We start from the raw sequence: 7,353 nt of genomic DNA, 5'->3' as shown, positions 1-7,353 counted from the left end.
TCAATGTGACATTAACATGCAGATTTTCTATTTAAAGAAAATAAACAAACAAACAGCATCTGTTTGACAGCTCATGCCCCACAGCCCGGCTGCAGAGCGCTGCAGATTCCCTTTGGCTTTGTTCACAGCCAGCTCCTCTCTCCCCCACCCCTTTGCCCAGCAAACCAGAGTTGCAAAGCACAAGACCAGCTGGTCATTATCGCCTTAGGCTGCTCAGTTCCCAGTGCCATGAGGAGCCTGGCAGAGGGCCCTGATTCTCTAAAGCCATGTCCTGAGCCCCAGGCTTTTAGGCTGGCGAGTAAGCGGGGACTCACTGCCCCTCTGGGGTCCAGGGACCCCCAAGGAAGGCTGCCCAGGTAGAATCAATGCCCAAGCCAACTTTTCCCCTCTCAGTGGTGTGGAACCAGGAAGAAAGGGTTACGTGTTTGGGGAGGAGACGCACCTGGGGCTCCGGCCTTACCCTGCTGGGTAGCCATGTATAAAAGGAGGAAACAGGGCTGGGCTGAGGGTCTGGAAGGGGAAGGGTGTGTTTGTGGCTGATACTGGGAAGGGTTATTGGTCACCCTGGCTTCCTCTTTTTGGAGGCCTCCCAAAATAATAATAAAACTGGGGCCCCAAATCTGCCGCCTTTTTTTTTCCAAGCAACTTCCTGCTGAACACAATGGGCATTGATGGGAGTAAGATGTGTACAAATGCCTGGCATGCAGCACTTCTTGTTATCAAGCAGCTTATTAGCTTCTCTGGGAGCCCCACTATGAGGGAAACTGAGGCACAGAGAGGGGAAGTGATTTGCTCGCAACAAGCTGACGCCAGAGTGAGGCTGAAACTCTGCTTCCTGAGTCTGAGTGCTGTGCTTGGACTGCACGCGATGCACCAGCCTGCTGGCGATCCCAATTCCATGGTGTAACTTCCAGCAGGACCCTCTGTATCGGGCCCATCTTGGCTTCTTTTGTAGGTACGTGTAAACAGCCCCTGGGTTATCTGCTCATTGCCCCGCATCGTATTAGTGCCTGACTCTCTTCCTGTCTGGCTCCCCTGTATTCACTCATTCCCCTGCTAACTGCTGTTTACCCTGGTGCAGGAGGAGGCAGAGAATCTGTCTGGTTTGGTTTTTCTGACAATAACTATGGCTACGTTTACACTGACGGTGGCGCCGCCACCAGATCGATCTTTCTTGATCAATGGAGCGGTCAGCGAGAGCCGCTCGATTGATGAGGGAGTCAACTGAAGAAGTCCACCCCCTCAAGTAGCGTAGCGCTGAGCCGCCCGGAACGCTCAGCGCAGTGTGAACAGTGTGCAGACGCAATCGCCATGAGTTACTCTGCGTAGTTTGCATAACCTCCGTCGACTGCCGCTGAATCGTGCGCTCAGTGTGAACCAGCCCCAGGCAACTTTCCAAAGTGTCTCTTGCCATTGTTTAAACATGCTTGAATAGCAATAAACCATGTCAGCCAATGGCAGTGGCATGGGCATGCACATGGAGACCATCACCCCCACAGACGGGCACACCTTCCCCAAGCGCGGACAGACGGCATGGTGCACTACACGGGTATGCTGGAGGATGGGAAAAAGTCTGATTCCTCCCGCGACAGGAACAAGCCATTCAAGTTTGCGATGGCCAAGCAGGAGGGGCTCCGTGGCTGGGAAGAAGGGATTGCGCAGATGAGTGTCAGTCAGAGAGCAAAAACAAGCATCTCTCCAGATTACGCCTATGGTTCTACTGGCTACCCAGGCATCATCCCCCCAAATGCCACACTAATTTCTCATGTGGAGCTTATGAATTTGGAACAACAGGAGGTCCTTCACTCAACTCCCTGTTGTTGGGTTTGGCACATGGAGGAATCCAGAATCTCAGCTTCAAGAAAAATGCACATGACTTTGGGTGGAGCTTTTCCTGATATTCCACTACACTCACTGTATAACTGTAAGCGGGGGAATGGGCCCGCTGTTGTGGGGAACTTTCCTTGCTTGCACACTATCCCAGTAGAGTTGGCTAGCAAAAGGATCTGAGTCCCTGCTTCCACTCTCTTTACCCAGAGGCCCACCTGACCTCGAGGGCTCCCCTCCCACTCTCCTGTGTGGTGGGGTGCCTGTAACCCCGACAAGGCTGGGCCCAGGATTCCTGGGGTTCAACTCCCAATCTTGCCGTGGTCCCTTAGGGCAGGGGCTAGGGTGTCCCCACTCCGGGGTACTAACTCCACACTGGACACTTCCCTGACCCACTGGTCATTGCATACCATGCAAAGCAATGCAATGTATTACACAAACAGCAATCAAATCAAGTAAAACAATAAGAAAAGAGGAGAAAGGTGAAAGGAAAACACCCAGCACTGCCCCCTGGCCCGGGGCACCACAACAGTGTCTCTGGGGTTCACACTCTGTGTCGCACGTTGCAGGCCCACTGTCCAGGCCCTGGCTGCGCTGCAGGGATGCAGAGTCAGACCCCTGCTCTGCCAGTAGCCACACACTCCCAGAGTCCCTTCGCTCTGCCCAGCTGCTCACTGCAGCTGGCTCCAGAGGGCTCCTGTCCCAGCTCGCTCTGCTTCAGTGCAGCTGTGCTTGGCTCTCTGGGATGCCCCTCTGTTCTACTGCTGGGGGTCAGGTCAGCTCGGCTCCATTCAGCTTTCTGTGCTCCTCTTCCAGCTGCTGGCTCCTTTGTCCTTAGCTCCGGTCAGTTCTGCCCCAGCCATGCAGCTCCAATTCACATGAGGGCCGGGCTCCTCCCCCGCCACCCTCCTAGCTCCTTCATTGGCCGGCCCGCCCTGTCAATCAGGCTGACCTGAGTTGGCCTCCCTCCACTGGCCCTGGGGGCTGTGTCCATTCCAGGGTTCTGCTTCCTCCAGAGATGGCCAACCAAAAAGACTCACTAAGTTTCAGTAAGGGGCTAACAGACCCCTTACATAACCATATACCTTGATTGAATGTGTCTGACCACTCAGCTTTGCTTCTGACTCTTCCTCCTTATATTGTGTTTTTATGTCTTTTAAACTATACGCTGTAAACCTCAATTTTGGGGGGATCAAATTCTTAATCTTATTTGTGTTCTCAGTATAGATGAAGTTGTGTCTGATCAAGCACTGACCAGTAAGTACACTGATGAGTGAACCTTAAATAGGAATTGTTTGAGCAAAGAAAACCTGTTAAGTTTTTGGATGCAAATCTCTGTTGTGCATTAAAACAAACAAAGTGCTGCTGCTGCTCCAAAAGCCATAGCAGAGACAGGAGCTATTGAGGGCTGATTGACTCTGAAAAGTGGAGTAGTTCTAGGATAATGTATTTGTTCCCTTCCCTGAAACTAGGTCCATGGGAGTGACTAACTTCCTCTCTCCCTTCTGCCCTGTGGAAGGACAGTTTCAGCATGGTGTTGCTGCCCCAGCAGTGTTTTTACATTAGGGTGGCTGGGGCTGCTGTTACACCTACCCCCATCGCTACCTGTGGACTTTTCATCTCTTGGTTGTTTTCTCTTGGATTTCAAGGACCTTTTTATCTTTAGCCATTAAAGCTCCACAATGACCTGAATTCAAGAACTTGAATTGAACTTTTTAAATTGAAGGTGCTGTTTATGCGGGGGCGGGTGCAGGGATAAAACAAGAAACCAACCCCCAAAAGAAAACCCCAACCCCAGTCGTCAGCAATCTGACTAGAACGGAGGGTTTTCTACCAACACGTAATGCTGCTCATCACAGCTTGCAGCAGTCTCCCTCAGGATGCACAGCTCCCCCTCCGCTGATGTCATTTCTACCCCTCCTTCTCTGCCCTGTGTAGTAATTTCATAAGAGAAATTGCCACCATCATGTCCTCCTCCACCACATTAAAGTATCACGTTTTCTTAATGCAATACAATGCTTTATGCTGGCTTTTCTCAAAAAAAAAAAAAAAAAAAATAGACCTGTGCTCAGACCACTAGGCCAGGCTGCCTCCCTGCAAGTGGCTCAGTACTTGTTTCTTGGCTTTGGATGTGTGTAAGTGGGAGAGATGGGAGGGGATGAAGCTTTGTCCAAGGGGGTTTGCCCTTTGTGGTTCCCAAATTCTTCCCTCCAGGGTGGAGGAGGGGCCGTGAAGGAGTCTCTTCCTTCCTTTGTGCTACCATCCACCCGAACGTCGCCCTGGTGCACCATCTCTGCTGTGTGTGCTCGTGTGCTGCCTCGGTGGCTCTGCTTAAAGAGTTGTCTGGAGATCAGCTCTCTGAAGGGGTTAAAGAGGCCTGTGGGGAGCTCTGAGCTCTTTGCGGCAGGCCACGTTCTGCATTCCCTTACCTCCGTGCAACTCTGCTAGTGCCTGGGTCACTTGCGGGTAGGTGCAGGCAGGGTTGGTCCAGTGGTTCTGTGCTAGTCTGTTCCTGGAGGGAAGTCTGGGAGCTTCTTGGACAGTTCTGCCAATCAGCAGGTGATCCCACGCTAGATCACCCCTGCCCTGACGGAGAGCTGTCTGCTCTGACTCTGCTGCCATCAGCGTTCAAGAGCAAACTCCCCCTGGGGGCTTGCCACGGTGGGGTGGGTGGGGAGGGCAGTTCAGAAGAGTGCACAGGCTCTGGGAATTAACTCTCTAGCTCATCTCTGTCGATGTCACATAGCTACAGGGCAAAATCCCAGAGCAGATTGTCGGTCCTATCTGGCCCGGTAACCTGTCCTGCACCGAGCGCTGCTGGCGAACGTGGAAAACTTGCCACGATGCTTGACAAACTGCAGCGCTGCACCTCCTGGGTGAGAGCCCTTCCTGGTTGCCCCCACCCCAGCCTACAGCTCAACACTTGCCGTTGTGAGCAGAGCAGAGAGCATTGTCCAGTGAGCAGCAGAACTACCCACCGCAGAAGCAGCCCAATTTGCCACTGCCATGCCAATGAGAGAGGAAACCATGGAGCCAGCCTCAGTGCAATAGAGCACGTTTCATTTCCAGTCCTCATGTGGCTTGTGTCTGGCGTTGTCAGTCAGTGCCAATGGCTCCTGGGACAAAGAGGCATCCAGGCTGACATGAGGCAAACCCAGCCATCTGGCTAGTGGAACAAGACACTGACGAACTGGGGTCAATGCTCTGTAACTGGCTAGTCCAGGAGATGAGCCTGGCTTCAGTGCACAGAGGGAAATAAAGTCAGGCAAAGAGCAGCTGCTTCAGATTGATGCAAGATTAGGGCTCGTTTAGGTGAGAGGAACAAGACAGTTACCCACCAAAGATTTCCCCTAAGGATAGAGGTGCCCCTCCCCCTTGCCATGCCAGCTGCTAAAGCTGGGGCAATGATGGCACATCAGGAGCGAAGCCCCAGGGACCCCGGACTGGGCCATGTTCTCCCCACCTCTACGAGCGTGGTGGGCTGGGAAAGACTTCTTGCCGGTTAAAACCGCAACATTCCTGGTTGTGTCTAATTCGCCCTTGGAAAGAAGCTAAACTTCTGCAGATTGCTAGGGGGATAACCCTCATTGCTACCCCATTCCGGGGCCCTGGATCTCAAGAGCTCTCCCTTCACCCAAAGGGAAGCTGGGAGCTCTGCCTGGAGCTGATCAACCCCCTCGTAGGCTTGGTTAGAGAAAGAGCTGAAATTCCCTCCCAGCAAGTGAGTCTGCTGCCCCCACGGCACTCTGGCCTCGCGAACCTCCTTGGAACAGTCTCTTCTCCCTGGCCTTTACATTGGGAAAGCTTTTGTGACTCTCCCTTCGGGTTCCTGCCAGCTTTGTCGTTGTCAGATCTCGCTTTTTGTTCCTTCAACAAAGCTGTGTGTCTGCGTCTCTTGGATTCAAAGCAGAAAAACCATTGGAAGATATACAATCTATGTGCTGAAAGACATTATGACACCGCCAGATTTAACTGCAGAGTTGCACAGTATCCTTTGGAAAACCGTAACCCACCACAGCTGGAGCTTATCAAACCTTTTTGTGGAGATCTTGACCAATGGCTCAGTGAAGATGACAATCATGTTGCAGCAATCCGTTGTAAAGCTGGAAAGGGATGAACTGGAGTAATGATTTGTGCATATTCATTACATCGAGGCCAGTTTTTAAAGGCTCAAGAAGCCCTGGATTCCTATGGAGATGTAAGGCCCAGAGACAAGAAGGGAGTAGCTATTCCCAGTCAGAGACGCTCTGTGTATTCCTATAGCTACCTGTTAAAGAATCACCTGGATTATAGATCAGGGCACTGCTGTTTCGCAAGACGATGTTTGAAACAATTCCAATGTTCAGTGGCAGAACTTGCAATCCTCATTTCGTGGTGTATCAACTACAGGTAAAGATATTCACCTCCCCCTCAGTACCCCCAAGACGAGAACACAAATATATGTACTTTGAATTCCCTCAGCCATTGCCAGTGTGCGGTGATATCAAAGTGGAGTTCTTTCACAAACAGAACAAGATGTGGAAAAAGGAAAAAATGTTTCACTTTTGGGTAAATACATTCTTTATAGGACTGGATGAAAATTCAGACAAAGTAGAAAATGGAAGTCTAGTTGGAGATCAGGAACTTGATGATATTTTCAGCACAGAACGCTCTGATAATGACAAGGAATATTTAATCCTTACATTAACAAAAAATGATCTAGACAAAGCAAATAAAGACAAAGCCAACAGAGACTTCTCTCCAAACTTCAAAGTGAAGCTGTTTTTCACAAAAACAGTAGGAGAGCCATCAGATCTAGAGGCTAGCAGGTCTGCTTCAGTAACACCGGACATTAGTGACAATGAACCTGATCATTATAGATATTCTGACACCACTGACTCTGATCCAGAGAACGAACCTTCCGATGAAGATCAGCATATGCAGATTACAAAAGTCTGAATATTTTTTTTTAATCTGGGGAAAAAAACCACAAAGAGACAAACCTGAATAAACTGAAAAAAGGATCTTTTCAAATGGCAATAGGAGATTGTGTCAGATTACCAGTTATAGGAACAATTCTTTCCTGACCAATCTTATTTCGCCCTATAAATCCACAGGGTTTGACACTTGTTGTCCAATTGAAAAAGGTTACGTAGCTGTTATGTATATAGCTTTTTGTGTCAAAAGGACATTAACATTTCAATTAGGGGGGAAAAAACCCTCCCTCTATGGCCTACAGCAAGGTACTGAGTCTGTCTGGGTCTGTTTCCCCAAAGCACTTTCAGACACACACAGTTTGGCCCAGATTTTCCCTTCCACAAGATAGTGCATGATTTTAAAAAAACAAAGAAAATCCAAAATGGAACGAAAACAAAAGTTGAAATTTCCTGCAAAACAAAACTCAGAAGAAAGTTCTCTTTTCGGTCAAACCAAATATTTGATTTTCACAAAATCAAAATATTCTGTTCCCATCTCAACCTTCCTTAATATTTTTTAAAAAAATCTACAGAACAATGACTTTCCCTTAGAAAGGAAAAATCAAAAGGT

General features: G+C 49.6%; 2 pseudogenes; both read left to right on the top strand.

Moving 5' to 3' along the window:
• The first annotated feature begins 1,465 nt into the window (after nt 1–1,465).
• On the top strand, nt 1,466–4,678 carry LOC137154922 (peptidyl-prolyl cis-trans isomerase FKBP1A pseudogene; annotated as a pseudogene).
• Nucleotides 4,679–6,147: 1,469 nt separating this feature from the next.
• LOC137154923 (phosphatidylinositol 3,4,5-trisphosphate 3-phosphatase and dual-specificity protein phosphatase PTEN pseudogene) lies at nt 6,148–6,769 on the top strand (annotated as a pseudogene).
• The last annotated feature ends 584 nt before the right edge of the window (nt 6,770–7,353 follow it).

This window comes from Emydura macquarii, unplaced genomic scaffold, assembly GCF_026122565.2.
Source record: "Emydura macquarii macquarii isolate MOO-44397 ecotype Brisbane River unplaced genomic scaffold, CSIRO-AGI_Emac_v2 contig_1318, whole genome shotgun sequence".
NCBI lineage: Eukaryota > Metazoa > Chordata > Testudines > Chelidae > Emydura > Emydura macquarii.
The sequence above is the reverse complement of the archived record's forward strand: the minus strand, read 5'-3'. Positions and strand labels throughout refer to the sequence as shown.